This window comes from Triturus cristatus, chromosome 3_1 (assembly GCF_964204655.1).
Source record: "Triturus cristatus chromosome 3_1, aTriCri1.1, whole genome shotgun sequence".
Classification (NCBI taxonomy): domain Eukaryota; kingdom Metazoa; phylum Chordata; class Amphibia; order Caudata; family Salamandridae; genus Triturus; species Triturus cristatus.
Genome location: NC_140583.1, coordinates 92,840,663 through 92,857,973, shown reverse-complemented (window position 1 = coordinate 92,857,973; position 17,311 = coordinate 92,840,663).

Sequence of the window (17,311 nt, the reverse complement as noted above, 5' to 3'; positions counted from 1 at the left end):
TGGGAGGTTACTCCCATGCCCTTTGTCCAGTTTTGCACCAGAGCGGGAGCCATTGGTTTGAAACGGACTATGCACAGGGACACCAAATCTGCCCCTCATGCAGACTTTCAGGTGCTAACAAGTGCACCCACCCGGTCCCAATACACTAAATCCTGTCTGGGAGGTAGTCATACTTCCCTGTGACAAGATGGCTATGGTTCCACCTTCCTTTGCTCGTGCTTGGCTCAGCAGCAGGAGGGCAGAAATGTGTCTCTAGTTGGCAGCAACCATTTTGTGCTGGAAGACTGGTGCCGGGAACACTGAGAGCCTAACAGAGATCTCTTCCAGTAATTGGAATCATATCTCCCACACTGTAAATGGTGTGGGGGTAAAATTGTTTTGATACCAAACATGGTATGATTCGCTGCAGCATTTTCAAAATTGCCATCGTGTAATTACGCAGTTCTCCTCTATATAGTATAAGGCTTCTTCACTTCTTCACTGACAACCCGGGAGAATGGACCTCCATAGGCTGCAGGGGTGTCCTGCTCATGCAGGAGCACCCTCTCACTTAGAACCAAGCACCCTGCGTTCAGGATTGCAAAGGCCTGCTATAGGGGTGACTTATAGGTTTTAATGCAGTGACCCTTAGATAAAGTAAACTTATATCTTTAATAAGTGGTGCTTTACCCAACTTACACAGGCTGCAATGGCAGGCCTGTAGTTCCATTTTGAATGGTCTCTCATGGGTGGCATAATACATGCTTCATCCCATGAGAGACCTCCGGGGTACCTATGCCCTGGGAACATGGGTACCATATACTAGGGACTTATAATGGTACCCCAGTATCCAATCTGGGGTGTAACTATGTACTGAACAAACCAATGTAGGGAGAAAGAAGGATCCTAGTCAGACTAGTCAAAAACAGCGTCACATCAAGCGAAAAGTGGAGATAAACATAGAAGTAGATCCTACTTTCCTACAGCATGGCATTGATTACCATACTATCTGCATTGCCAAGGATCATGTTGTCATGGGATTTACAAATGTCATTGTTGGGCAAGGTGCTAGGCCCTATGAATCTGAAAAAAATATCTGAAAGTAAAACTAGTTTTTGGTCTCAAAAAGCATGCATTGCCATAGTAGTTCCCTTACATTGAAGAAACCTACTTTGTGCTGCTTGTGAAAGGGCAGAATGCAGTAGCGCAGTGAAGTGAGCCAATGGCTAAAATGGCTGCCCCACTGCCCCTTGTGGTATACTATAGTGGGTGGAAGAATAATGTGAGTAACACAATAACAATCTAAAGGTCTAGATGAAAGTCCCTCCAAGTATACTGTTAGTATAATCAACAAGTTGTGGCTAACACCTGACCTAAAAAGAATGTTTGTGACATTTTTTACTTAACAACTAGTACTCGTACAGAACATCTCCATGGTTTATGATGGATTCAAGGCCACTAAAAGCACTGGATGTCTTCTCTCGGATGTATGTTTGTATGGTGCTGGTATTTATGTATTTATTTGTACAAAACTAGTCCAAATACAGAGAAGTTCTAATGGAACTAATGTAGCGTAGGACATCATGATTTTTTCTCTCCGGTGAAGACCATGAGGATGAACATATCATATGGACTCATACAGAGTTTACAGGAACGCGTAGCAAGGAACTTAAAAATAGTGGCGTCAACGAGGTCCCAGAAGAATCTCATCACCCCTGAAGAGATTCACTTTACCCCCATCTTGAAGCGCCCTCCTTGTGACATGCTGAATGCGTCATATTTACAGTATGACGCATCATGTCGCAAGGAGTTACAGATACGTCAGTATTTCTGATGTTTTTCTAGGCGCAAAAATGACGCACTGCTTGAAAGTGTCACAAAAGTGACGCAACTTCAGCAATGGGTCATTTCACATGGGCAAGTCCCATTTCAAATGTGCCTGCGTCAGTCTTACACCTGCTGTGAGGCAGGCATAAGATATTGACGCATTTGCCTCCTAGAAGTGGCGCAGTGAAATCTCACAGATTTCACTGCGTCACTTCTATGAGGCTTACTTGCATCGGAACGCCCACCCTGCATACATTATATCTGGCGCAAGTATAATGTGGTGCAGGGGGTTACAAAGTGAAGCATCTACCTAGATACGTCACTTTGTAAATATGACGCAACATGGTGCATTTTTTACGCCGCTGGTGCATCACAAAAAGTGACTCAAGGGCTCATAAATATGCCCCTGGGTGATTTCATCATGCCTGTGCAGTTATGTTCCCCAATGCTGGTAACGTCCGAGCCAACGGCAGAAAAGGAGGCACATTGTCAAGACACACCGGAAGGCCTTCAAGAATCCATGTGAACCCCTTCCTTACCATATTAAATTATAGCTAATGAGTAAACTAGATACGTCATGTGCTGGCCTGTTTGTGTCCCCACCATTTCACAAATACACCCAACAGAAGAAAAAGGGACCTTTCACCAGGACCGGTCTAGGCACATGTTCCGATCAGTGATATCAGCTAAAATACAGCACAATATGACACCCTCCTTTTCTTGTAGAGGGACTTCCTAGTGAACAGAAAAGAAAGACATAAGGCATTTGTAAAGATAAAGTACATTACAAATTAAAACAAATATACACTTTTTAAAACGGTCAGGAATGAGGATCATTTTTCAACTCCTCAAGAAACCATTTGACTGCTCATGTCTCAAAGTGGGTGGTTTAACTTTCCTACATAATATCTTCACCCTGGTCCCTGCAGGAGACGCGTAAAGATGTCGCTGGATGGAGAATGTTGGTGAGTGGGGAGATATGATCTGCTGGTGTTCAGGATTGTGACATCTCATATGTGTGCAGGCTGTCTATGTCGCGCTTGCGCAACATGTGGGACGCTACAAGAAGCCTGCACCTTGCCATGAATATCATTTTGTGTAATTTCAGGGTAGTTTATATAAATCACAGACTTTAAAGTAATTAATTGAGGTTAGTTTTACATCAACATCTCTATGTGTACCCTAATAACTACATACTAATCTCACAGAATATGCCACATAAATAGCTCTCACGGTCATAAAATGCCACACAAACACCCGATGCGTGCCGCACTATTTAGGGAATCTGGATCCATAATTGGATCCTGCCGCATAAAATTGTCCTGCCAATACTTCTAATGTGATGTAATGGTCTAAAAATGGTCTGAAACATCATAGGGCGAAATTCCAATTTCGCGCCCTCACTGTGAAGCAGGGGAAGATTGAGAAAATGTCGATTTTCTTTGAAAACTCTGTGCCCTTTCATACCACGCTTCGAAAGCGATTTGTCAACATTGCCCTTGTCATGAAGAAAAGCCAGAGCTGGCGGGAAAACAATCCTTTGTGATTCGGATACATCAATCGCCGCATTGTCATTCACTACATATCTGCGCAAATCCGCCGGGTGATTTGATTATGCGGCGAGCAGAGCGAGAGATACTGCGAATCCTAGCCATGCATAATGTTTCGCTGGAAGGTACGATCTGAAAGTTCCCCATATATTATTCAGCACGTCGTAATGAAACCAAGGTTGAAAGAGATGAAGCAACGTGCCGGTGTTTTCCCGCCCTCTTCTGAGCCGGGCCTTTCGGAGGCAGGCGGTGAGGCGTGCTGCGAGGGTTCATTGCCAGCGACGTCTGCCGTGCACCGTATGCTGCACGCGCGCCCATAAACCGGAATAAAACCCAGTTTTACAGTGGTTAGTGCCGCAATAAAGCACACATTTGGCATCGACATTTCAGCATTTTCTAAAGCTTGTATGGCATTCTCTGGAAATTCGGGCATTGTTCAGTTTTCGCCCAGGAGCCTTCGAGATCGTCCCTGCTGGTAGGCTAGCTGCTGCTGTGCATGTGCCCTCAGGAAAGGTGGCGTGCAGCGTCACGGTAACAGGCAGGGCATCATTTAAGAAAAACATCTCTTTGAAAATTGATGCCAGTTATGGTCTGGCCAGCAACCAGAACCACCAGTCGAAATACTTTTATCTGTACAGAGGGATAGGTTGTAACGAGTTTATCTCTACTTACAGACGACTGACTTAACCCAGCATATAGTAAATTACATCCTCTTTAGAAATGGCCAAGAGCTGGCTTTGGTCAATGAATTAGCTGTGATATACATACTCGTGTGTGGGAATATATGATGTTACAATGCATGCAATTACAACGTATGCTTTTACAAACGCAGTCTTTACATCGCAACTACCATTACGTTGCATGATATTACAACAAATGCCATTACAACACATTTTTTAAAACTATCATTACAACGCATTCCATTACAACGCATAATACTTTTAGGGCAAGAGTAGGGTAAGTGTTGGATAGTGTAGGGGTAAAAAATACTATTCCCACTCCAGTGAGTGCAACAGTGGGGTAAGTGTTGGATAGTGTAGGGGTAAAAATTACTATTCCCACTCCAGTGAGTGCAACAGTGGGGTAAGTGTTGGATAGTGTAGGGCTAAAATGTACTATTCCTACTCCAGTGCGTGCAACAGTAGGGAAAGTGTTGGATAGTGTAGGGGTAAAAATGACTATTCCCATGTACCCCAAAACCCATACCCACCCTTATACAAAAAAATCTTCATTACTTACCTTATAATGCGTTGTAATGGTATGCTTTATAATGGTATGCTTTGTAATGGCATGCGTTGTAGTGACATGCGTTGTAATGGCATGCATTGTAATGGCATGCGATGTAAAGGCAGTTGCGTTTTAAAGGTAGGTCGTTGTAATGACTGCGTTGTAATGGATGTTTCCCCTGTGTAAGCTTAACGTACGCATGCTTAGACTTTCTCTAGCATTATTCCTTGTGAGTGCCCCCGGTAGGCCTGGGCGTCAAATTCCGTTCCGCTCGCGGAATTTGCGGAATTTAGGTAATTTCGCGTTCCGCGGAGAACGGGGAATTGCCCAAACTTCTGCTTTCCGCGGCTTCGCGGAATTTTTGCTTGTTCGTGATCTCAAACTGCGTGTTCGCGAGATATTTCGGTCGCGAACAGGAAAAAAGCATCGCGAGCAAGCAATTCCGCGTGTTCGCGGAATTTCTGCGTGTTCGCGGAGATTTTAAACCATTTCGCGGAGATTTACGTAACGCGACTTCGCAAATTCCGCCCACCTGTGCAGTAGTCATAGAACGCCATGCAAATGTAATCCCTGTGGTAAATTTAAATTACCTAGACTTAATTTATGCGGTAAAATTCAATACGAATAACTCAGTAAAAATAAGAGGCAGAATCCGTGGTATTCGAGGGTATAATAGGGAATTTATTCCTTACAAAGGAATGATGATGGTTCGAACCAGGCAATCGAGTTCCGTCACCACGAAGGTTCAGGAAGGGATCAGCAATACGTTATTGACAGGTTATAATATATATAGTAAATGCATTACAGTAGAGACAGATGCAGGAGGCGTAACAGCTGATAAGAATACACATACGTAATGAAAAAGACGTTACAATAGGCGTGCATAAAGGCGTATACTAGAAACGTCATTATGATGATGACACAAGTGGGTGGATCCATAAGAGAATCCTGCAAAGTCAGCAAAAATATATGGCAGAGATGCGCGCGCAGCCGCATGACGTGTGATTGACGTGTAACTAGAGGGTGAAGGGAACTTGACATTTAGCCCTACATGAGGAGACAGAAGTCTGGGATGTCAGGACAACCTAATCCTAAATCATATCTAATATCTTGTGTTTAAGGAACTATATTATCTGGAAGGAAAGGTCTTTTCGGACAGAGTCTATTCTATACTGACTGCTAGTGCGTGTACAAGCGTCTAAGTGTCTACATGAGATGCGAGGGGGCATGGGCCTACCATGGTAACGAAAGTCATGAATTACTTGCACGGGGACAGTAAGGCCGGGCCCTTTGCTCTGCAGCTGGAGGGATGTTTACCTAAGCTACTAGACAGGAATGCATTTCTTGAGGAGCGGAGCAGATAACTTGAAGGCTGAATACAGTTTTTGGCAGGCAACAGGCCGGGCTAGGCACCGTTAGCCGCGCAGGGAGTAAGACAAAGTTCATGGATACAGATGCAGGTCCAGGCTGGAGCATTCAGAGGCAGAAGCAGGAAAAGCTCGATGGCAGAATTCAGGGCCTACCTTGCCAGAGCTGGAAAACGTGAAAAGTATACCATATAAAGACGGTGGCAAGGCATACTTAGGAACGGAATATCTGACCCATTCACAGCAGATCTGAAAGAGGACATATTAACGTTGGACACAATTGTATTTGCGTCTTCATAGCCGTTTCATTAGTCTTTATTATCGATGTATTACATCATGAAAGACAATTACAATACATAAAAGAAATACATAATTTTAAAAATACATAGATTAAAAAGAAGAAGAACATGTGCAATATACACAAAAATATTTCAGTACCTTAATGCCTCTTGGTTCTGATAAACCAAACCCAAGCCAAAAATTTGGCAACAGCGATAGCAACATATTCGCTAGGCTCAAATCTCAACATTTCAAGTGCTTCAGACCCTCGTCTGGTGCCCAAAATTTGACATAATGGTTTGAGCCATTTAGCTCGGGGTGCAGCGTAGGCAGGACAAACAAAAAAAATGTGTCCGACAGAATCAATACAATCAAAACAATTTTTGCAGAAGTCGCTGGTCATGCCCTTCCATTTTTTGGTGAAAGAGTTGGTCGGAAGAGTACCTACCCTAAATTGGTGGTATAGTTTCCTGTCATAAGGTCTGGTGATGGTGTCCCAGTAAGCTTCGAGGAGTGGAATTCTTTTTAGGGCTAGGAACCTTCCTGACAAGGACTCTGCGGTAGCTGTGTTAAAATGTTTCTGCTGTACCATTGACCAATAAAGGCTCTTAAAATCTTTCTTAGAGGGAAAGGGTTTGTTGGCGGGATCGGACCATAGGTTGCCTAACCCCATAGATTCCAGGAGTTGTTTGGTCTGTTTGAACCAGGGAATGTTGCCAGCCCCCAAGATGGCTCGCACATCCAGAAAGGCCTTAGCATAAAGGTCCAACTCAGGGACTGTCCATAAACGCCTCCAGAAAGCCAATGGTTTGAACCTTGCAATATCATCAAACGAGTGACAACCAAGGTCCAACAGGAGGGGTTTGACAGGGGTAGAACAAGGAAGCCCCGTGAGCAATCTGAGGAATTTATATTGCGCCTTAACCAGAGGAGAAAGATCTGCGAAGCCCCAAAGTTCGGCGCCGTAGAGGATCGCCGAGTTGATCCTTACATTGTAGATTTTAATGGGGGGACCTATCATTCTCGACTGGGATTGCTTATGTTCTTTGACTAGGCAACCTGAAAGCTGAGCAAATTTTAGCGATAGAACGTCAATTTGCGGTCTCCAATCCAACTTATTTTCAAAAACTACCCCTAAGTAGGTCATAACATTAGTACGTTCCAGCAAGGCTTTGTCCATACAGACATGGCCCTTTACACCTCTCCCTTTATTAAAAACCATGTATTTGGTTTTGGACACATTGACAGACAGATCAAAATCAAGGCAGAATTTCGTGAAGACGTTGAGTGCCACCTGTAATCCAGACAGGGTCTGGGAAAGGAGAAGGGTGTCATCGGCAAACATAAGGAGGGGTATTTTTGTACCTCCCAACGTTGGGGCGTCAGTCGATGTGTTAGAATAATACTTAACTACACCATTAATAAACAAAAGAAACAAAGTAGGAGCAAGGACGCACCCCTGTCTTACACCCCGATTGACCCTGAACCGATCCGTAACCTGGCCCTGTTTCCCCCAGCGAACTTGTGCAAAGTTGTTGTCGTGGAGCCTAATGATGATATTCAGGAGATCGGGAGGAAGCCCTAGCTCAGCCAATACGCTCCAGAGTTTCGTCCTATTGACTAGGTCAAAAGCTGACCGAAGGTCTACAAAGGCAGCGTATAAAGTACCGCCACACAGATAGACCGTTTTCCAGACAATTAGTTGGAATTTAAATGCCTGGTCGATGGTACTGGTACACGGTCTGAAGCCAGCTTGGAGGGGAGAGATGATATCCTCCTGCTCAATCCAAGCCTGTATTCGTGCCAAGATCATTCTAGCGATAATTTTCTGGACCGAGTCAATAAGGCTGATTGGGCGGTAGTTCCCCGGGCATGAACGATCACCTTTTTTGAAGATGGGAAGAATCTCAGCCCCCCCCCAGGAGTCAGGAATATCAGCCCCTCTGGCTACAGCGTTGGCAAGGTGGACAATATAAGGCACCCAATTCCCTAGATCAGATTTAAAAAGATCCGTAGGTACACAATCCATACCAGGCGCCTTACCACTTGGAATCTTACTTAAGGCCTTTTCAACTTCGGCATTGACAAAAGTCAATGTCGAGTGGAGGGGAAGATCCCTGGTTATGGCTGGAGCAAAACCCTCAACCAGTGGGGAAACCGAGAACTGGGATTCAAAATGAGTCACCCAGGCGTCCGGAGAGACGTGATTGGTCGGAACCTGACTGTTCTGGGAGTTGCCCCACTTGACAATATGCCAGAAGAGGGTTAGATTCCGGTGCTTGCTAGCAGCCAAAAGATTATTCCAGTGGTCGTTGTCCCACTCTTGTTTGGCCTTGACTTTAGCCTTATTGTAGGTTTTCCTAGCCAGTCTGGTATTAACTGGATCATTATTAGCAATAGCAGATTTTAAATTGCTAAAAGATTCACGGCACTCTTTGTTATACCAGGATAATGGCTTTAAAGTGGCAGATTTCTTAGCCTTACAAGGCTTGGAGAAAAGAGATTTGAGGCCAGTGAAAAGATGGTCATGAACACGTGTGGTTTTACCAACAACATCCTCGATACTCTGGAAAGACTGTAAATCAGCCAGAGCACCGGAAACCTTGGAGCTAATCACTGACAGTAAATCGACATCAATTGCAACCTGGTCCCAGCGAACGCGCCGTCGATCATTAGCTAGGACGGCTTCCGCGGTCGCTATTTCGGTGGGTTTGGATCTATGTGCCGGGCAAAGTAAGAGACTTAAGACCAACGGGTTGTGGTCACTCTCTGGACGGTCTAATACCGCCATATCACTTAGTGTTGACCAGAACTCGATTTTACAAGGGCATAATCAATTCTGCTCTTGCAACGTCGGCCATCTGAGAAAGTCATCTTTCCACCCTTATCCGACGTGGTCCTCCCATTTGCGGCCCTAAATCCCCGCTCCATGCATAATCCCATCCACTGGGTGGCAGACTCGGTCCACCTCTTGATGGGAGGGAGATCAAGAGGGGGAATATTTAAAATCGCATCCACTTCCCCAGTTAGTGGATCTAGAGTAGAAAGCAGGGGTTCGAAACAACAATTTAGATCGCCCACAATATAGACATTGGTGTAAATATTAATGGTGTCCAAGAACCCATCTAATAATAAAAAGGTGTTAGTACCACGTCCACCGGGGAGGCCTCTGTTATAAACATTTATAATTAAAACAGCGGGATCGTTGTTATGTTGCAGGGAGATAATTAGTATGTCGGGGCTGTCAATAGCTAGTTCCTTGAGTGAATACCCAAGGGATTGCTTAACCCATATACAGAGCCCGCCGGACGGACGGCCCCTGATGCCACGAATGGCCCCCTTAGAAAAGTTTACAAACCCCGAAAGATAGATCGGATCCACCGCCCAGGTTTCCTGGAAAACCAGGATATCGTGTGTATATACCCAGCCTACCCATTCTTCAGAAGTTACCCTACTACTAAGGCCCGCAACATTCCACGAAACCAGGGTCAAAGGCATGGAACTAGATGGCATGGCACATAGTGCTGCAGAGACGGGACCAGTAGTGACTGGGGTTAATACAATATCGATGGGGCCCCTAGTCTCACTTTCGGGTAGACAAGAATCAGTGAGAGGGGAAGGTAAACTAATTGGTTGAGGAGGCGGGGTGCTGGGAAAGAAAGCAACCAAACCAACTTGACCACCCCGAGAGCCACCACTCCCCTTGTGCACTGAGTTAACTGGGCCAAGGCAGCCTTCCAACGGAAAACTAGAATTATCCTGATAAGATAACTGTCAATCAACCCCTTCTAATGAATTCAGGGGTGCATAATAATTTGACAGTGGGAGTTGAAAATCCGGCCTTATCAGACGGTGGGAAGTCCCATTGACCCTTTCCCAAGCAAGAGACATGTCACGTATTGCGGCAAAGGGTTTTTGTGGATAAAAGTATGACAAGTCAACCGTGGATATGCCCGTCCCTCTCAAAATGTTGGGAAAGGAACAAATATGCCTGACAGCCCTGGGGTCACGGAAGTTAATAATCACACAATCACCCACCACCTGTTTGACAGTACTGCCCAACCAACATACCCTACGAACAGTCATTATTTCAGCCCCTAGACCAGCTGGTAAAGGCCTGTTGGTATTTAACCAGTGTGAGACTTTGTTCTTCAGCTCACTATGACACTCGAACTTTGACTGAGGGAGCCGAGGAACACCCACCATTATGACAGTGTAAGGCTTTATAGCTTGAAGTGGAGGGAACATACATGTACTTGTAGCATGTACATGGAGCCGTTGGGGTCTAGATAGGGGACACAATTGACCATAAAAATTCATATTTCCTCATACGCACCAACCCAAATAAAGCTTTTTTGTGTTTACAGAAGTTTTAAAGTTTATTTCCCATACTTAGCTCTCTTTAGCTACATCTCAAAGGTGCAGACCTAAGTATGGCAGAGCGTGTGGAAATGAACATCTATCACCCATATTTTTAGAAGTGGGATGTAGGAAAAATGTCATGTTAGTGGACATTTTTTTTTAATGAGAGGCAAACGTTTTTTTAAAGTTTGTTTAAATATTTTTTCACAGTTTTTAACGCCAAACTGGGGTATTTTGCACAGTGCATGAAATGTTCAAACTTATGTCTTGGAAGGCATTCATAAGAACACTCACGGGACTGATTTACAAACTGTACTTTGTAGTATCAATTAATCAATCAATGCAACTGATTGATTGATACCTTGTAGTAAGTTTTGTAGCACTACTTCAGCACTACAAAATGCACTTCAAAGGGCAATTCACATACTGCACTTTTGCATTAACTTACACTTTTAAGTAAGTGAACTACTTTTCGGAATTCACATTCTGCACTTTTTTAGTAACTTTTGTAGTAAGTCCCTACCCCCATTGTTTTCTATGGGAGAGTTCTTGCATGTATGTGTTTTTATGGCAAATTTTACAGCGGTTTGAATGTGAGCGAAAGACACGTATGTTTCACAAGTGTTCTACACACACAAATTTGTGGGTAATGTCATTATGCGACAACTAGCTGCCACGACACGGTTTTGAACACTTAGTAGAGTGTGATATGGGTCTATGAATGTGTATCCATCACACACTCTCTATAAGCATGTCTGTTGCTGTGTTCATCACCCATGGGCATAGTTGACACAGAGAGTGACATCACTACTCACTACATGCGATTATAGATACTAAATGAACACTAAAACAATGGTGGTCTTTTTGGTCTTTTTGTTATCTCTTTATCTTTCCACAGATGGAGTGATCATATATAATTAAAATTTGTGATAACAGACAAAGGAGCAGCTAACTGCCCTTTTTAGGTCTCGCCTGAGCCAGCGCTTTAGCGCTGCTCTCGCGAGAGCTTTTGTAAAAGGGGGATCTGGAAGTGCAAACTAGTGCTTTTCAGGCCTCCAAATACAGTGCATGTGCGCCGGGCGCGCGCACCATTTGGCAGCCTGAAAAGCACTGCCTGATCACTTTCACGGCCGCTTTGATGTCCTCAGTAAGCCGCGCGGCCACTGAGGACATCAAAGCGGCCGCAAACGTGCACACCATTTGCCACCCCCTTCCTGCTTGTTTTAGTTATAAACTAAACTTTCACGTTTCCACGACGATGTGTGAGCCAATAACTTGCCAACACAATTCAATACCGCGACGCATTGCAACCTCAGTCAACAATATATCACCACAGTAACACAACACAGTGCACAAACACCATCACAAAAGGAGGTACAAGACCAAACAACACCGTCCGTAACACAAAATACCGTCACACAAAGAAAAACACCACTATTAACAAGCATTAGCATAGCCAATGGCAGGCAGGCTTACCCCATGGGTATTTTTTTTTTTTAGTTGCAAGCATATGCAATTGGCACTTAAACATAGCCACCATACTTCTGTAGATTATATTTTAAATGACCAAAACATTCATGGATGCAGCTTTTTTCTTTTTAAATAGTGACAAAAATTATTCCAATCGCGCCAGGCGGGTACTCGCAAGCATGCGTGCTATTTCTCAATACACTGTCCCTTCAACTCAGGCTGTGGAAATTGTCAACTTAGAAAGATATGGAAACGAAAACATTTTATGCTCTCACTCTGCTGCTTGGCTCTTTCTTTGTGCATCGCCTGTCTTCCCCCTCATAAAGTTGGTACTAAAAATAAATTTGTAGACCAGCCAGCAGGCTTTTAGTCACAGCCTTTGGTTTATGGTGCAATTAGACTGGAAATTGTCGTTTTCGTGTTTTGGACATTATCTGCCACGAAACAGCAATACTAAGGGGGTAAGGCTGGTGACAGGGTTAGAGTTTAACATATTTGGCTCAAAACAGCAGAAGCTTTGGTTTTCCAGTTACTAGTATTGTATTTTACCATCTATCGTGCAGTTAATGGTGCATTTGTTTCTACTAGCCACTCTGAATTATTTGTCGGCTCTAGTCACCTGACCTGGGTGAAAGGGCTGCACGTGCTCTTCTCCTGGGAAGGAGGCTGGACTCACTCTGAGAGCCCTGGTAATAGTAAACGAACGATCTGTGTTGTTGCTGAGGACTCCCTGCTCTGTTCTGCTTGTCTTGAGGAATGTGCTTCCTTGAGATAAGCACAAGTTTTATGGGGTCCCTTTGCTCGACCCGAAGAATTCCTTGTCTTTGCTTTTGAAGTGTAGTGGGGGGCGGGGGGTTTATGACCCCTCTATCCCTTTGCTTAGCAAACTTTTTGCAGACGTGAGCTGCATCTGGTGTCGCGTTAGAAGTTCTAGCGCCCAGATATTTACTGTTTGCTATAAACAAACAAGCATTTGCAATGCAATAGGTCTCACATTTATACGAGTTTGAGCTATTGGCATTGTAAATGACAATGCTTTTTATTTAAGTTTTTTTTAAAAAAACATAAATAAAAGGCACTGTCATTTACAATAAATGCGAGACCTATTGCATTGCAAATGCTTGTTATAAATAGTATAGGGAAATTCCCGTACTTTCCTTTTTTCCAGGGGGGACAATGTCATCGCCCTGAAGAAAGTCCAGCACCTTTTGTCGGGCAAGAAGTGTACTGAAACATGTTGGCATTAGGGTCCTAGGACCATAATATCCCATATGACCCTATCTTCTTTCGTTTTAATATCCCTGACAGATCCAAGAATAAAGGGAAACTGGGATCTGTCTGTGGATTTTTGATCTTTATCCCCCTGGCCAAATATCTCTCCAAGAGCTGCCTGAAACACGGTCAAGCCCATCCTGACTTGTAGGCGTCAGGGTGTCCCAATGATCAAGCATGACATCACTAGGGTGTGTGAGGGAATATAAAACAAAAGGACTTGCCTCCTTTTTCACTTCTAAGTGGCCAAAAATGTACAGCTTCACATAGGGAATTTCCACCACTGGATGTTCATGATTTATCTTTAGCAAAAACCGGCTAATACGGTTAGAACATTGGGGGGGTACTTTTTTGTGGATCAGTGTTGCAACACAGGAGGGTGTACTCCTTCTCTAGAGTTCCTCTCTGCCCTTAAAGTAGTCAAAGTATCCTCTTTCACTATATTTGTGTATCAGAGTTCTCCATCACCAGTGGTTGGCCATGTGTAGTGCTGGACTTAACACAAAAGTGTATGTTACTACAAAAGAGAAGTTTGTAAATACCAAAAAGTAGTAGACGTAATCAAAAGTGTAAAATTACTCAAGATTGTAAGTTACCTGGGTGAATCAGGCCCACTGCCTGTTTCTTTGCAAATAGGTGCAAAAACCAAAAAGAAAAACTGCGGGTCTTATTTATGAGAGCTTTGCATCACTTTTGCACCATGTAAAGTGGTACATACATGACACAGTACTCTCTTTTCAATTCATGAAGCTATGCAAGCCACCTTGTGTGGCTTTTCAGTGGCTGTAATAAATCATGAGTAAGGTAACGCAGCACAAATTGCTGTGTCGCCTTACTCTACCCCTGGGAGGCATTCAATGGGCGTCGCAGTGGGTTTTTCCATGCAACATCCATGGAATTTGACACTACTACAAGTTAACAAAGTGATATAAACCTCAGGAGGCACCAAATATGTACACTCCCTGAAAGTGAGGTGTAACAAGGATAAATATGTTTATTTCTCCACGTTTATTCCTCTGTGCATGTGTGCTGCATTCTGCAGTACACATAGAAAGAGGAAAATGCCTCTTAGGATTGGTTTTGTGCAGCAAACTGCCTCTTCCTACCCAAAAACAATCCTACCTGCAAAGTAGGCACACTTGCACAATGGTGCAAGAGTGCCTAGGTTGGAGGAAGGCTACCGAAACTGAGCCAGTGCAGAGAAAAAGGACAGGAATGCAACGTATTGCTTAAATATGGTGCATTCTCGCCCTTTCACTTTGGCGTAGGACAGCGCAACACTGTGCTTTCCTATGTCAAAATCCCATAAAAAGCCCTTGCCTGGTTTAATAGGAAGACAGGGATCATCCCTTAAACTAGAGTGTCTGTTTAAAGCTTAGCGATCATCCGCTGTTTGAGAACGTTGGGGCATATTAACGAGCCCCGGAGCATCACTTTTTTTGACGCTCCTGTGGTGCTATGTGCTGTCCCATATTTACAAGACCACGCAAAGCCCCTTTGCGTGGCTTTACTCATGGCTTTGCTCTTTCACGCACTACTCTGTGTTAACGTGGCGCTTCCTGGGTGTTGCTGTGGGTGTACCCATTGAACATCCATGGCTTTTTGACGCTGCACCAGATTTATAGTGATTTATAAATATGAGGCTGAGCCAAAAACTAACATATTGCCAGGGGATGTGTTAAAGTTGCGCAACAAGGTGTTTGTGCAGCAAACCTAGAAGGGGCACAATGGTATTAATTGTTTTTATACGGGAAGTTGTCCCTTCCTGCACAAACATAATCATCCCTCAATGCAGACATCCTTGCACAATGGTGCAAGTGTGCCTGCATTGGTGCACAGCTGTTATTTGTGAGCCAGCACTGGGGAGAGCAGAGGTGTGCACTGTATTTTTGTAAATACGGTGCATCCCTGCATTTTTTAAATGACGCAACTCGGTGCAGCAAAGCTGCATACGGCATCACGCTGCTCCATTTCATTACAAATATGTTACCTGTGCTACACTTTCCTTACAGCATTGCGGTGATTATGTGCCAATTCCTAATGGTATTACATTTGTGCAATTCTGTGTGTGCATTCTACTTTATGGTCACTGTTTGTACTGTAAGAATATTTAATATATGTAATATATTATTAAAAATAATATGTATTAAATTCTCTTGTTTGGACATTAACCATTACTGCAATTGTGATAATTGTGTTGCGTTACACCAGGACTCACACTACACATCTCCTTTGAATTAGGCAGTGGGTGCTGTCACATCTCTACAAGACAGTCAAGAAGGCCTAGGTGAAGCCCACTTTATGTTGTGAACCTGGGTTTTTGAGCTGTGAGCGCTGCTCACTAGGCACCCTCACCTTTCTCATTTTCAGAGAACTCTGGCACCCCTTTGACTGCATACTCTGGAGTACACTGCCTGACGCCCACATCCACACAGTACTGAGTGGTTTGATCCTCAAATGTCACTCACAACATATGCACCTCTATTACTCTTTGTGGCTGTTTGTTAAGACATTGTGCCTGGAATGAGTAAAAATGCAAAAACTCATGTAGTTTAGGATGATGAATGGCTGCTACTGAAAGATGACTCAAGGATAGGGAAACACATTTGTTGAGTGATTGATGGGTCTTGTTGACTTGCACCAGGTTGCTCTTTGTCAGCCATTAATTCTGGTGTTGGATGCCCCATAATGGAGCTGTATGTCATCTCAACCCATGACAACAGCTGCGCACCATCCCGCCAGAGATAATATTGCCATCTTCATGCAGCTGTATTCATATTAAGAGGTGGAACAGGATATTCTGCTGTTTACAGTACCTCAGTGACAAGCTTTCATCACTCACTGAGACACAGGATTCAATTACTGAAAAAATGAGTTATGTTCAAGGGAAATATTTTAAATATATCTGCATAAGTATTGTATGATACATCTTGTGCTATGATTGAAGACTTTCCTGAGCCGCTGCCTCACCGTGACACTGTGAAAATGCTGACAACAAAACCACTGACATAAAAAGTTTCTGTCACTCGATTTCAGGTCAGCAGAGGTAGACTTCCATGACGTTGAATACAATGCATCCCTATGCTGTGTTAGATAGAGACATTGAATATCAGTCGTTGTGTGGGTGCATGCCAGTTTGGGGAATCAGTGTATCGATGGGTGAAGTTACAATTCCACAGGCGAAACTGGCAAAAGTGCACAATTTTCGCACTTCACAAAATTGCAGAATTTATGCACTTTCATTTATTTTTGTAAGTGGGCATTGAAAATGTCCTACAAATAAATTCTTTGTGTTGCGTTTCTTTTGCAAAAAACACCTATATAAAGTAGAACTGTTGGGTTTGCTCCTGCAAAAAGCCACTTTCATGGTCTTTTCAGAAAGGAGGTCACAAAGTATGGCAGAGATCCAACAAATAGCTTCAAAGAGTTGTTGTAGGTAAAGTCACATAGCGTCACATAGTCACAGGTCACATAGCAGCATCACCCATATCTAGATCGCTTTATTCTATGTTATATTAACAGGGCAACCTCAGCCTCATCCGACTGGCACAGAAATGTAGGTATTCATTTTGTAATCCTTTTTAATCTGTCCCCTTTCATGGACATTGAAATTCACATTACAGAAAACCGGGAGACTTTACTAATGTAATTTATCAAGCTCTTCAGATTAATTCCTTCAGCATCACAATGAGCGCATTATAGCGGGCGGCGGCTCTGCACAAAGGAGCCCCACCTGCGTTACCAGGCCTTTTATTTTCAGCCAATGTTCAATAGCGGATTAAAAAGCCTCACCGCGGCAGAGCTCCTGGTGAAACCCAGCCCTGCTGTGATGCACGTTTGCTATTGAGACCAAAGTGCTTCTCCTTTTGTGCTTTAGCAGTTCTAATAGGATTCCATTAGAAGTAAATGCCAGGGTGCCTTGCTTACTAAAGATGCTGCTAGAGGTTAAACCAAAGTTATACATTAAGGCACATTTGC